General features: G+C 33.4%; 1 pseudogene; it reads right to left on the bottom strand.

The window, feature by feature from the left end:
- Positions 1-1,175: 1,175 nt before the first annotated feature.
- On the bottom strand, positions 1,176-3,201 carry LOC18032641 (annotated as a pseudogene).
- Between the last annotated feature and the right edge of the window lie 9,984 nt (positions 3,202-13,185).

Genomic DNA, 13,185 nt, shown 5'->3' with positions numbered 1-13,185 from the left:
CTTACTTGGACCACCATGAGAAATTAAAAAAAAAATGAAAAAAAAAAGAATAAAAGAAATTTAGCCATATGATTTTCTTTGGAAAAGTTTCGAGTTCCATGAAGCTCAATTCTCATAATGGTGTAGGCATGCTGTCATTTGCACGAAATTCATGCATGAAAGGATCATATAACTATCTAAATATCCCAGAGATAATTTTGTAACCAAACTCTTTTGTAACAGAGGTGTTGACTGTTTGTTTCCACATAAGGTACCTTCTTAATTGTAAACATGAAAATACAAAAACAACCTCGGTAGTGTCAAAATCCAACAGCCTTCAAAACTGATCGAAAGATCTATGTGACATATTTACAAAGAGATGTAATTAAGAATGCTGTATACGCCCTTATTTTAGTTATGCCAAAATACTGCTCCAAATTAGAATTTCTAATTTAGAAATGATTTCCAAGAAAAAAAGTTATGACTTTCAAGCAATATCATCAAAAACACTTTGGTCTAATAAAAAATTCAAGATAGATCTCCGTTTGTGTGTGTGTTTGGGTAGTCAATGGGAATCTTCCACGGGTGTTGGTGCTGATGCAACCTATGCAAGGGAGCTGTTGATGCAAGGTCAAAATGCCAAGGCTGTTAGTTGCAGCTTCTGCAACTTAGCCGTGTCCCTGTGTGTGTATTTATGACAGCGTTGACACTTACCGCAAAGTGGCTGAACAATTAACTCAAAGGGAGGGGGGACCTCGATTTTTTGGACAGTTGACCAGACATAGCTGAGCCTTCCATTTGCAGCGGTCCCTATTGATTGAAGAGTTTGTCAATAGCTATGGGACCCTCTATTCTCTCTGAGATTTTAATACTCATTTAGATTTGTATTTTTATTTTTCTACAGGACTCATCTATTTTCGTCTATCATATGCAGCTGCGGTCATGAAATCCCATGAATGCCAAATCCATACTCTACATATACTTTGTGAAATGTGAATTACCATTAATTTCCTTGAATTGCAGACCATTCTCATCTCATCTACATGAAAATGCGAATAAAAATTGGCTTGTTGAAGCGAAATCCTAGTTCCTACCTGCAGAAATGGACAATCTATATAATTAGTTTCTTTTCGTCTTGATGTTTCATGTTGTTCAATAACAGGCTCTTGATTAGTAACCACTGGTTGCATATTGTCAACGGTGGCTTTAAGTACGGGCAAACTAAGAGCTCGAACACATCTAAAATCAGCATGCGTATCACAACATAATCATGACTTAAAGAAGTAAAAAGTTGCATTTATCTTCCACTTTTAGGCCTGAGCTCAATTCCCTGGATAATGATACCGGACTTGGCGTCATCAAAACCGAACACACTGCAAACAACCGTTCCATCTTCTCCAGTTTCATTAAAGAACTCACCCATCTCAATCTCCATCCATCCATTTCCTCTATCTTGAGATAGTTTAGGCATATTCGCCGGAGGATCTAGCACCACTTTACGCCTTTCCCCATTATCACTTCCGTCAAAGTAGACACCAAAATCCACGGGTCTTGTTTCAAACCCATATCTGGTATCGATAAACTTGAACACAAGGTAAGCAGCATAATTAGTTCTAATGGACAAAATTTTAGTTTCTATCCTGTCTTTTTTTTTTTTGGCCTGAACCAAAGAGATGGTTCTGAGTGGGCCCTAACTGTGGGAGGCACCTTTAAGCCCGTACTACAACTCAGACTAATCTCCGTTCGCACCGGGTCGGCCCATAAGAGGTAAAGTGCTGGCCAAAGTGGTGACTCCATACGAGAGCGGGGCTTGAACCCCTGACCTCTCTTAAGGAGTGAGAGACCGAACCACTCACACCAACCAACTTTGGTTAGTTTCTATCCTGGCTTTGACATAAAGCCAACACACAAAGTTGAGTTTAGCCACCTCGAGAAACCTGCCAATTAACGTATTGCACGTGTATTAAGCAAATGAAAGTATATTGGAAATTAAAGCCACTCTCTACTCATGTGAACAAGATTTAAACAACCAAATTAAATATTTTATCTAAAGAGATTTTATAATTGAAGTAACTGGTAGTCACGAAATTGCTGATGAAACGCATTACCTTGACTGTGGTAACGAAGTCCATTTCCAATACTTTGGTGTATCTCCCCATGCTATACAAAGCGATCTTGCCCCAGCCATGTAACATTTTTTGCCACTCTCTTTCTCCAGCGAAAAGCTCTATCGGAGGATAATGACAATGTTGGCTAGATTACTTTCCTCATCTTAGGGGCCGGGGGTTGCAGACAAATGGATAATAAAATCTTCGGTTAAGCATACAATTGGATGTGACAAACATTACAAGAAGCACTTACATATTGAACATTTTGAACATGTTTTATAATTGGGTTTATTAATTATTAGTAACAATAACAAACTTCAAGTCGGCTATCTGATCACTTCAGGGTAACTCTAAAACAAAGTACGATTAGGCAGTCACCATGTTTGCTTTGACATTTTGATAAAGTTCCTGTGTTAATATTCTTTACCACACACACATACACACACACACACACACATATTTTACATCAAGAGTACATATACACAATCAGCCAATAAATTGAAAATACATATGTGCACATATATTTCAACTTAAAATTTTAACATAAATTTTGAGTAATCGATCTCATACAACTTAGATATTACAATTAGATTACATAAAATTAATAACTCTGAATTTGTGTTAAAAATTTTAAATTAAATATATAGTCCAAACTTCCAGTTTATATGACATAATTTCATTAGGTAGCTTACATATACAGCAAGCAACACAAAAATTGAGTCACCCTTCCTTTATAAATTCCTAAAAGTGGGGCAGATCATTGACTATAAAGAAAAGTCATCTATACGTTGCAAAGCTAGATGAGTCGAGTTTGACTTACCATAGCACCATTGTTGATGATGATAGGATTGTGACAAAGATGAAAATAAAGATCCTTCTAAGACAAAGAAGTAATCAAAGATGAATCGGAGACCGAATTGGAAATGATCTGGTTGTAATCGGACGGCAGAAACTTCTCCCACACGGAATCTAAATCCGCAGCTGATTTGAAGATGGGACATACCGTTGATGATATGCAAGCATCGCGAGGAGTTGTGAGAGAAATGATGTGCGAAATGCACTCTACAGGCAGCTGATCAACAGCAGCGATGTCCATTTGCCTTTCTCTATTCATTCTTCTTTAATTTGCAACTCACAACCCCTTAAAGAGTAAGCAAGACTTCTTTGATAACCTAGATATGTAAGTCAAGTCAATATAGAAGGTTATTAAATTAATTAGAAGTAGCGGATAAAAGATTCCAAAATCACACGGTTTCAAGTTTCAACCACAGTGATGTCCGTTTACACTTAGACCTATAACGTGGCTATTTGGAAAATTGGATTAATTTTAGATTATTCTTCGTAAATTAACTATTATTAAATCATTCTCTTTATTTTTAAAAATCTAAATTTATCCCCTATTTTTGTTAAAGAAAACAAAAAAATTCATCAACCAACCCTAGTTTTTCCCTTAACTTTTGAACAAAAATAAAATAATTTGAGATTTTCAAAACTAAGAAAAATAATTAAAAAATGGTCAATTTACTAGGGATAATCTAAACTTTACCTAGAAAATTATATATGTACACCTACACAGATGAACGTGCTGCTAAGGTCACCCCAACTTCTTAGAAAAGTAAATGAATTAAAAAATTTTAAATCATAGTCAGCTCAGCCTTTTTTCTTTAAAGAGCTAAAATTAAAGTCTATTCTTCTCCAATTAATTTTTTATCCCCTTTAATTTGGTCTTGATTGTTCTAGTGTTACTTGGTGGCGGGATGCGCCATATGAGATTTAGAGCGTTTTATCTAAAAGAGTTAATGGTTTTTCTCCTAACTACTAATTCACTTCACGGGCAAACCTCTCTTTCCTTATTATAATTTGCATTTTGCATTTTTGTTTCAGTTGTATGTGTGAAAGAAATAAGCTTAATTATGTTCCCTCTAATTGTGTCTACTTAATTCTTATTTTAATAAAAATATTTTCCTTGGCAAGGTTCACCTAAAATGATCTTTTTGGTCCTTAATTTTTTTTTTTTGGTGGAGCTACATAAACCGAACATTTTATCAGAGCAAATCATATTTTTACTATGGGATTTTGGATATTCATATCAAAGAGACTATTGGATATTAAAAATACCTTGAATTGGTTTCCTCAATCACAACGTCAAAATCCCATAATACCAAAAAGTGATCAAGAAGCCTATGTGACATGTTTACAAACATGAGAGATGTAATTAATAATAACACACTCTTGTTTTAGTCATGCAAAAATACAGCTCCAATAAAGAAATGATTTCCAAGAAAATAATTAAAGACGTGAAGCAATATCGTCAATAGAAAAAGGCCAACATAAAACGTTGTTCTCATAAACAATCTGCTATATATGCGGCCTATCCCAACTTAAACAGCAAAGAGCTGAATATATAGACGTTGGCATTTATCCGCTATTTTTAGTCCTAAACTCAATTCCTTGGATAATGATGCTGCTAAGAATTAGAGTTGATTAATCCTAATTCTATCCCCAAGAATTTCCACACACTGATCTTGTTTGTTGCAAGAATGAATTTCAAACCAAATCAGAATCAAAGTAAAAGTGTTTTGACAGAATCAAAGAGAAAAAGGAAAGAACTGAACACAAAAAGAATTATAGAAGTTCGGCTAAGCAGCCTACATCCTCTTGAGAAACATAAGCCATATCCTTTTATTGATGCTCAACAGATTACAAGATTCAGAGAGAATGTTACATAGAACTCAACCCTCTAAGCTGAGCCTTAGGAACCTTATAATACTGCTCTGGAAGGATCCAGAGTGAAGAGCTTCTCGCCAGCTAACGTTTTGGGTTTGTTGCAACAAACCCAGAGAGTTCCCACCAAATCTAACTGTCATTAACAACCCTTAAACTTAAAACGACAATTGTAGCTGCCGTAAAATGTTAGCATGAATATGTAACTGCATGTGCAAGTCACGTGCATTACTTTTGCCTCTTGTATGACAGTAAGTTGGTGTCGTATGAGCAGCATAGTCTATCTAACGACTTGTCGTCTCTTAACCCATTTCAGAACCGACAAAGTCGCATCCTCCAGAAACTCACAATTGAAGTTCACATTCAACAGATACCATGCTTAGGACTGTAGCAATCAAAATCAAAGACACTACAAACGACAATTCCATCATCTTCCTTTTCATTAAAGAACTCACCCACTTAAATTTCCATCCACCCATCTGCCCTGTTTTGAGATAGTTGAGGAACATCTTTCGAAGGATCTAGCACCACTCTATATCTTTCCCCATTATTGTTTTCATCAAAGTAGACACTAAACTCTACAGGTCTCGTTTCAAATCCATATCTGGGATCGACAAACTTGAACACAAGATGAGTTGTATAAATAGTTTTCGAGGACAAATTTTTGTCTATATAGTTCCTTTGATTTCAAACACCACACAAGCTTGAGTTCAGCCACTTCAGGAAACATATAAATGCATTGGGATAATATGCATAGATCAACATAAATGATAGCTTTTGTTTGTATAATTATTAGAATGTATCCTCTCATGATTTGAGTTCTCTTGAGTGTTTAAACATTTTTGCCACATGTTTGGGGTGGAAATTTTATTAACCATGTGTCATACGAATGGACTTCTTCTCGATTGAAATAAAGTTGGGCTTGGATGGGAATTCAGAGTAATTGGTTTGCAATCAGCTTAATTTGGACTATTATTGCTCGCCTATGACTACACATCTCACATATTCAAAGAGGGTAATGTTACAACCTAAAAATCGATATTAAGTCCAATGACCCAATTGATTAGCCCATCATACTTAGGCACATGATGTGTTAGATGCTTCTTAGAGTTCGTGCCGGGCATTGCCTAATGGAAACATGCAAGGAAAACACGAAATTTAGTCAGGCTAGCTATTCCGAACATTCAACGGTACTATTTATTCTTACAATTGAAATACAGTAAAGTGGTGGCAATAGAATATTGCCAACCAATTTCGACAAAGGAAATTAATTTATTAAAATAAATCAATTTTAACAAATAAATTATTATTTTAAAGCCCACCATTTTTTATAAAACAAAATAAATTATTTTTTAAAGCTAACAAAAATTGATATTTTGGGCTTGGCTTGCCCTATAAATAGGGGAGTTGACAGCAGGGAGAGATCATGAATTAAGAGAGTGTTTTGAGAATTTGAGAGTTTAGGTGTGTTGGGGTGTTGAGTTGTGAAATAAAATACTCAACTTGTAACTCTACACAACTAGTAAAATATTTTCTCTCATCTTCTCCCATGGACTTAAGCTAAAAGCTAAACTGCATAAATTCTTGTATCTTGTATTATTTCCCAATTTCATTTTAGTAATGTATCTACTTCACTCACCAACACTAACAATTGATAGCAGAGCCATTGATTGCAAATATTCGAAGTAGAGATACTATTAAGATATATTAAGCCACGTATAATAAGAATGGGCCCCTTCTCGATTGAAATAGAGTTGGATTTCAATGAAAATTCAGACTAATTGGTCTACAATTCGCCTTATTCTATTGAAAGTTCAAAGAGTAAGGTTCAAAAGAGTATTTTGGCATTGATATAGCCCAAATAAGCTCTTGTTGCAACTTTGACTTTAGTTTGAGTAGTCGCAAGTGCTAATATGTGTAAAATTGCACAATAGGAAATCTGAGGAAAGACATGTGAGATCGTAATAGTCCAACTTAAACCTAAACTCCTTAGACTTTTATTGCCTTGGTGATAAAACATTCTTAGACATGTACAAAACAATACGGTTACTCCACTCATGCCTTCGATCACTCTTGCTCTAAATAATATCTTATACGTGAATAGTATCATATACACAAAGAGTATCTTGTAGGTGAATAGTACCCTATGTGTGAACAATATCTCTACTTCAAATAATTGCGATCAATGGCTCTGATATTAATTGTTAGTGGATTAGTGAGTGAAGTAGATACACGACTAAAATGAAATTGAGAAATAAATATAACACAGGAGACACAAAAATTTATATGGTTCGACTTTTAGCCTGTATCCATGGGAGAAGATGGGAGAAAATACTTTGGTAGTTGTGTAAAGTTACAAGTATTGCAGTATTTTATCTCAAAACCCAACACCTTAGTATACCTAAACTCTCAAATTACTAAATTAAGAAATTAAAGTTCTAAAAATACTCTCATAAAAGTTCTCAAATTACTCACTTAATTCATTATCTCTCCATGCTCTCAACTCCATTAGTTATAGCCCAAGCCAATCCCAAAATGTCAATTTTGGTTGGCTTGAAAAAATAATTTATTTTATCTTATCAAGATTGGTAGGCTTTAAAATAATAATTTATTTGTTAAAATTGATTTATTTTTATAAATAATTTGCTTTAAACTAACCATGTTTTCTTTTAGTTTTCAATGTAATTTTTTTAGGCAGGTATTTGACTATGTGATATGCTCACCTATGACTACATATCTCACATAATCAAAGGGGCTAATGTTACTACTTAAAAATCAATACTAGGCCCAATGACCTTATTCAGCCCATTAGGCTTAGGCATGGGATGTGTTGCATGCTTTTCAGAGTTTGCGCAAGGCATTACCTAATGGAAACATGTGAGGAAAACGTTAAGTTTGGTCAAGTTAGCTGTTCAAGACATTTAGTGGCAATGTCTATTTTTATAGCATAAATGTTGAGTGTTAGAAAGTGTATATTTATAAAGGAGAAAATTATTATTTTACATTTCAAGTCTTACTAACACTCTTACTTTTATGTATTTTAGTCTATTGTAATTTAATTATGTGTGTTTTATTTTAATTAAGTATTTTATATATTTTAGGGGCATCATGGTCATTTCACAATAAACGAGATATCAAACAGCAAAACAGACATCACTTTTGAACTCATGACAGTCGAAAACCTTAGGAGGAGTATAAAAGGAAAAATGACATTGTTCACATATACGGTATTGTCCAAGTTACTGTTCACTACATTGTTCACACATACGGAACGATGACGTGACATTGATCGATGATGTGGCATTGACTAATGAGGTGTCACGATTCCATTGGACTTAAATTCTTATGCACTGTTGATCAGTGACGTGGCAGTATGTTGGTGGACTAAAAATCGTGCGTACGGTACATGCAATACACATGATTATTTTCAACCAAACCACGTCACTATTCAAGCCGCCTGACTGTTCAAACCGCATGGTCAAACCGCGTACTGTTGACTGATGACGTGGCGCAATCCTGAGCGTCCGAAATGTTTTTAATCCGATGGCTATAATTTACTCAGTGTATCTATAAAAAGGGGGTCTCTCTCCCCTAATTTGACATCTCTGAATTCATTTTTGAGCTCCATTTTTTGTAATTCCTTCTCTATCTTGTATTTTCTATGTATTTTAATAAATTTTCATTTTACCCCTAGTTCAATTATGAGTAGCTAATTTTCTTTCAAGCTTGGGTTGAAGGTGAAGTCTCAACATGTGCCATGGGCTTTAATTGGTAAATTTACTTTCTCTTCCCCTCTAATTTTTGTGGATGTTTTGACTTTTCTTCGACAAATAATAATAATCTTGTCTAGATACCGCCTTGGTTTCACCGGCTCCCTAGTGCAAGATTATTATTATTTGACATGATAAGCCCTTAGCACCATATTGATTAGAGCGTGGTTCATGAGGTGTGGATTCCCCCCTCATGATTTAATTGGCACTAATAATGAATATTTAGCCCATGGTGCATATTGATGCAAATCTAACCACCCAAGCGCCTCAATTATAATAGTTTCCTTTTTAATTCAATTCTGCCATTTCAATTTAAATTTTAGAATATTCCAAATCATCTTTACTATAAATCTAACCACCCATTTAGAAAATTAATTCTACATATAATTAAAATCCACCTTCTCGTGGGATCAACACTCTTCACCATTAATCTATTCTACAATAGATTCGTGCACTTGCGAGTTCAATAAAATTTGCACAACACTAAACATAGTAAAGTGATGACAATAAATATTGCCAACCAATTTTGACAAAGTAAATTATTTTTTTAAAATGAAATAATTTGAACAAATAAATTAGTATTTTAAAGCCCACCAATTTTGATAAAACAAAATAAATTATTTTTAAAGCTAATCAAAATTGACATTTTGGGCTTGGCTTGCCCTATAAATAGAGGAGTTGAGAGCACGGAGATATCATGAATTGAGAGTGTATTTTGAGAACTTTAAGAAAGAAATTTAAGAACTTAACATTAATTTGAGAATTCAATTGTAATACTTGTAACTCTACACAACTAGTAAAATATTTCCTCTCATCTTTTTCGGTAGATAGGCTAAAAGTCGAACCATGTACATTCTTATGTCTCCTGTGTTATATTTATTTCTCAATTTCATTTTAGTTGTGTATCTACTTCACTAATTAATTCATTGGCAATGATATCACAGCCATTGATTGTAATTATTCGAAGTAGAGATACTATGCAGAGCATTTGATAACACAAGATTATTGAAGATATAATTGCAATCAATAGCTTTGATAACATTGCTAGTGAATTGATGGGTGAAGTAGATGCACTAAAATGAAATTGAGAAATAAATATAACACAAGAGACACAAGAATTTACTTAGTTCGGCTTTTAGCCTACGTCCACGAAAGAAGGTGAGAGGAAATATTTTAGTAGTTGCGTAGAGTTACAAGTATTGCAATATGTTATCTCACAACTTAACACTTCAATACACCTAAACTCTCAAATTATTAAATTAAGAACTCAAAGTTCTCAAAATACTCTCTTAATTCATGATCTCTCCATGCTCTCAACTCCCATATTTATAGGGCAAACCCAGCCCAAGATGTCAATTTTGCTTGGCTTTAAAATATAATTTATTTTGTTTTATCAAAATTGGTGGGCTTTAAAATAATAATTTATTTGTTAAAATTAATTGATTTTAATAAAATGATTTTTCTTTGTCAAAATTGGTTGGCAATATTTCATTGCCACTACTTTGTTGTATTTAAGCTTTAAGAATAGATACTACCGTTGATTGTCCTGAACAGCTAGCATAACTAAATTTCATGTTTTCCTTGCATGTTTCCATTAGGTAATGCCCTGTGTGAACTTTGAGAAGCATGTAACACATCCCATGCCTAAGCTTGATTGGCTAAATTGGGTCATTGGGCCTAATATCAATTTTTATGTAATAATAGTATGTTAGTAATGGTGTATGTTGTTAGGATTTACTAATCATCAATCATCTAAATGAATTTAGCTTCGATGAATCAAAGATCAAGAGAAAATATTGATTCGGCACTGATATATACCACTTCAAGAACCTTGCAAATGTACTAGGATAATATGCAAAGATCAACATAAATTATAGCTTTTGTTATATAAAGACAAGAAAATATTCTCTTATGATCTGAGCTCTTCTAAATTTTTAAACATATACGTGATAACTCTATGAAATGAGAGTTATTACAGAAATTTCAGACTTAAATCAAGACCACTTAGAGAGTAAATGAGGTGTTTTTATTATATTTTGGTTATATTTTGCATAAACATCCATTTTAGTTGAGTCTTAATAAGTTTTGCTTGAATTAAAGTAATTTGTACTCAAAACATGTGCATAATTGTAGGTTTTCAGAAGTTTATAATTCATGAAGGGATGCTGAGATATTAGACTAGCAAGAGGAGGAAAGAATATGACCACAAAAGAAGTGAAGCACAACCGGGAACATTGCAGTGTTATAGCCGTTGCTAGAGCAACTATTGCTGTAGCAATCCTGGAGCACTGAGGGAGAAAACTTAGCGCGGGTTAGCTGCAGAATTGCAATCTGTAGTTTTCTAATTTAACTCATGCATGCCCGAGGCTTTTGTTTACCCTAGTTTTTAGTTATAAAAAGAGGCGTGCACCACATAAAACGGCGGCAAAGAATTATCATTGGAAAAATTAGAGAGAAAAAAAAGAAGAAGATCAGAATTCAAGGGAACGGTTGCAGCAGCATTGAAAAATCCAGCATAGTTATTTGGATTCACTTTTTGCCGTTCTTGACTTATACCTTTCTTTTTTCTTTGACTGATCTAATGTATCTCGTGAACAATATGTTGATGTTTGTTTTTCTCTTTCAGAATATGAACTAAATTTGCTTGTAGTTGAGTGACAAATAATTTAATGGGTTCTTGACTGTTCTTATGAGTTGCTATGTCATTGCTGTAGCATTTTACTCTAGTAGCTATTATTATAACTGTTATTTCGGTTGACCACCCATTTAATGGTTTAAGTTAAGATAGAGGCACAAAATGGCATGTCTTAGTGGATATTATTAGAGTAATACTTGATCTTAATTTAAGTTTCCTAGATTAAGTTTATCTTGAATCCCATAAGGCCTATACTTGAAGTTAAGATTTGTGACAAACTAGACATAGGTACTCACCTTGTAGGATGAAGAGAATAGAGGTTCATAATGCCATGCCATAGGTAGAATAGCAACTGGTCATTGCTAATATACTTAAGGGTATGAGAGTTTCAACACGCGACAGCTGAGGATGCAAAATAATTCTGCCCAATGTTGTAGCAATTGCTGTAACAACTGGTGTTAACTTGATAAAAAGCAGTTAGCCAATTAAGAGAGTTTGATCATTCAACTACCTTATTCTCATTTGATTCTTTGACGCATTTTATTTAATTTGTTTCATTACTGCATTGTTTCATTTTATTCTCTCACAATTATTAATTTCAATAGAACCAACTTTACATTTGTTAATTTCAGAATTAAGGTAGATTGCACTATTGTGATTGTTGTAGCATTTCTAGTAACATCAATCCCTGTGGAGACGATCTTAAATATTCATCACTTTATTACTTGTTGTGTACACTTGCACATTAGCATCAGTAACATTTGATTATAATAATCACCAACAATATGCCATATGATTGTTTAGTAATAGTGTACGTTGTTAGGATTTAATTATTAATCATCAATCCTCTAAGTGAATTTTGCTTAGAAGAATCATAAATCCTGAGGAAATCCAAAGAGGGCCTTAGTCGGCACAAATGGTGATTCCTTGTCATGTGCAAGTCATTTATGAGATATTTCAATGGGCAACAAGTCATCCATGATGTTTAAATTTAGTCATTTTATAAGAAAATTGAATAGCTGAAGCATCAGCGCTTACTATGCCCAAATTAGAGGAAAAATAAATTTCGTCGCAAATTAAGATTCAAAATCAATTATAGACCAGCCAATCTAGATTTTGATTAAAACAAAACAGATTGTTAATTTCACCAATTTCTAATTTGGAGCAATGACTAAAGTTCCATATTCTAGTTTGATCAACAGATCAATCATACACTAAAATTAATTACTTAATTAATCATATAACATATGCTTTGCATATAAATTTGATATCTACTTAACCAAAAAAAGAAAAAAAAGAAAAGAAAACCTAAGTCAAGTTTGACTTACCATAACACCATTGTTGACGATTGTTAGCCTAAAGGGCTACACATTTTGTAATTTTGATGATAACAAACATATGTCTTAAGTAACATGATAAGTACTGTATTTCACATTTTCATTAGTTCTTGAAGGATAATATTTATGCAAGTGAATCATGTGAAATCAAGTTCAAGACACTCAATGGATAATGGCGTGATCGAGAACAAAGTTTAACTCAACGGAGTCATTATTACGACAAATTCTTGTAAAGCCGGTATGATTTAATAAATGCATGGTTTATCATTTGAGAAGTTCAAGATTTTGTTTAACAAATCATTATTTTTCATAAACTGAAGGTTTTGTAATTATAAGCTAAATATTTAATGAAATTAGTTCTTTTTCAAGATGTGGACTAAAATGAAAAAGTTTACAATATTTGATTTTAATAAGTATTGTTTTGAATTCTAGATTTGGATCTAGTTGCAAACATTTGAAATAATTTGGGCCATATTATAATTTCTAAAGTTTTAGTGCTAAAGTATAAATATCAAAAATAGACAGAGAGTTAGCGGCTAACCGCTTGAAGCAAATTTCAAATTCTCAAATTTTGAAAACTTTGAAATAAATAAGTATTATGTTAAAATTCTAAATATGACTACTTTGAAATA

Source organism: Citrus clementina, unplaced genomic scaffold (assembly GCF_000493195.1).
Source record: "Citrus clementina cultivar Clemenules unplaced genomic scaffold, Citrus_clementina_v1.0 scaffold_9, whole genome shotgun sequence".
Classification (NCBI taxonomy): Eukaryota; Viridiplantae; Streptophyta; class Magnoliopsida; order Sapindales; family Rutaceae; genus Citrus; species Citrus x clementina.
The sequence above is the reverse complement of the archived record's forward strand: the minus strand, read 5'-3'. Positions and strand labels throughout refer to the sequence as shown.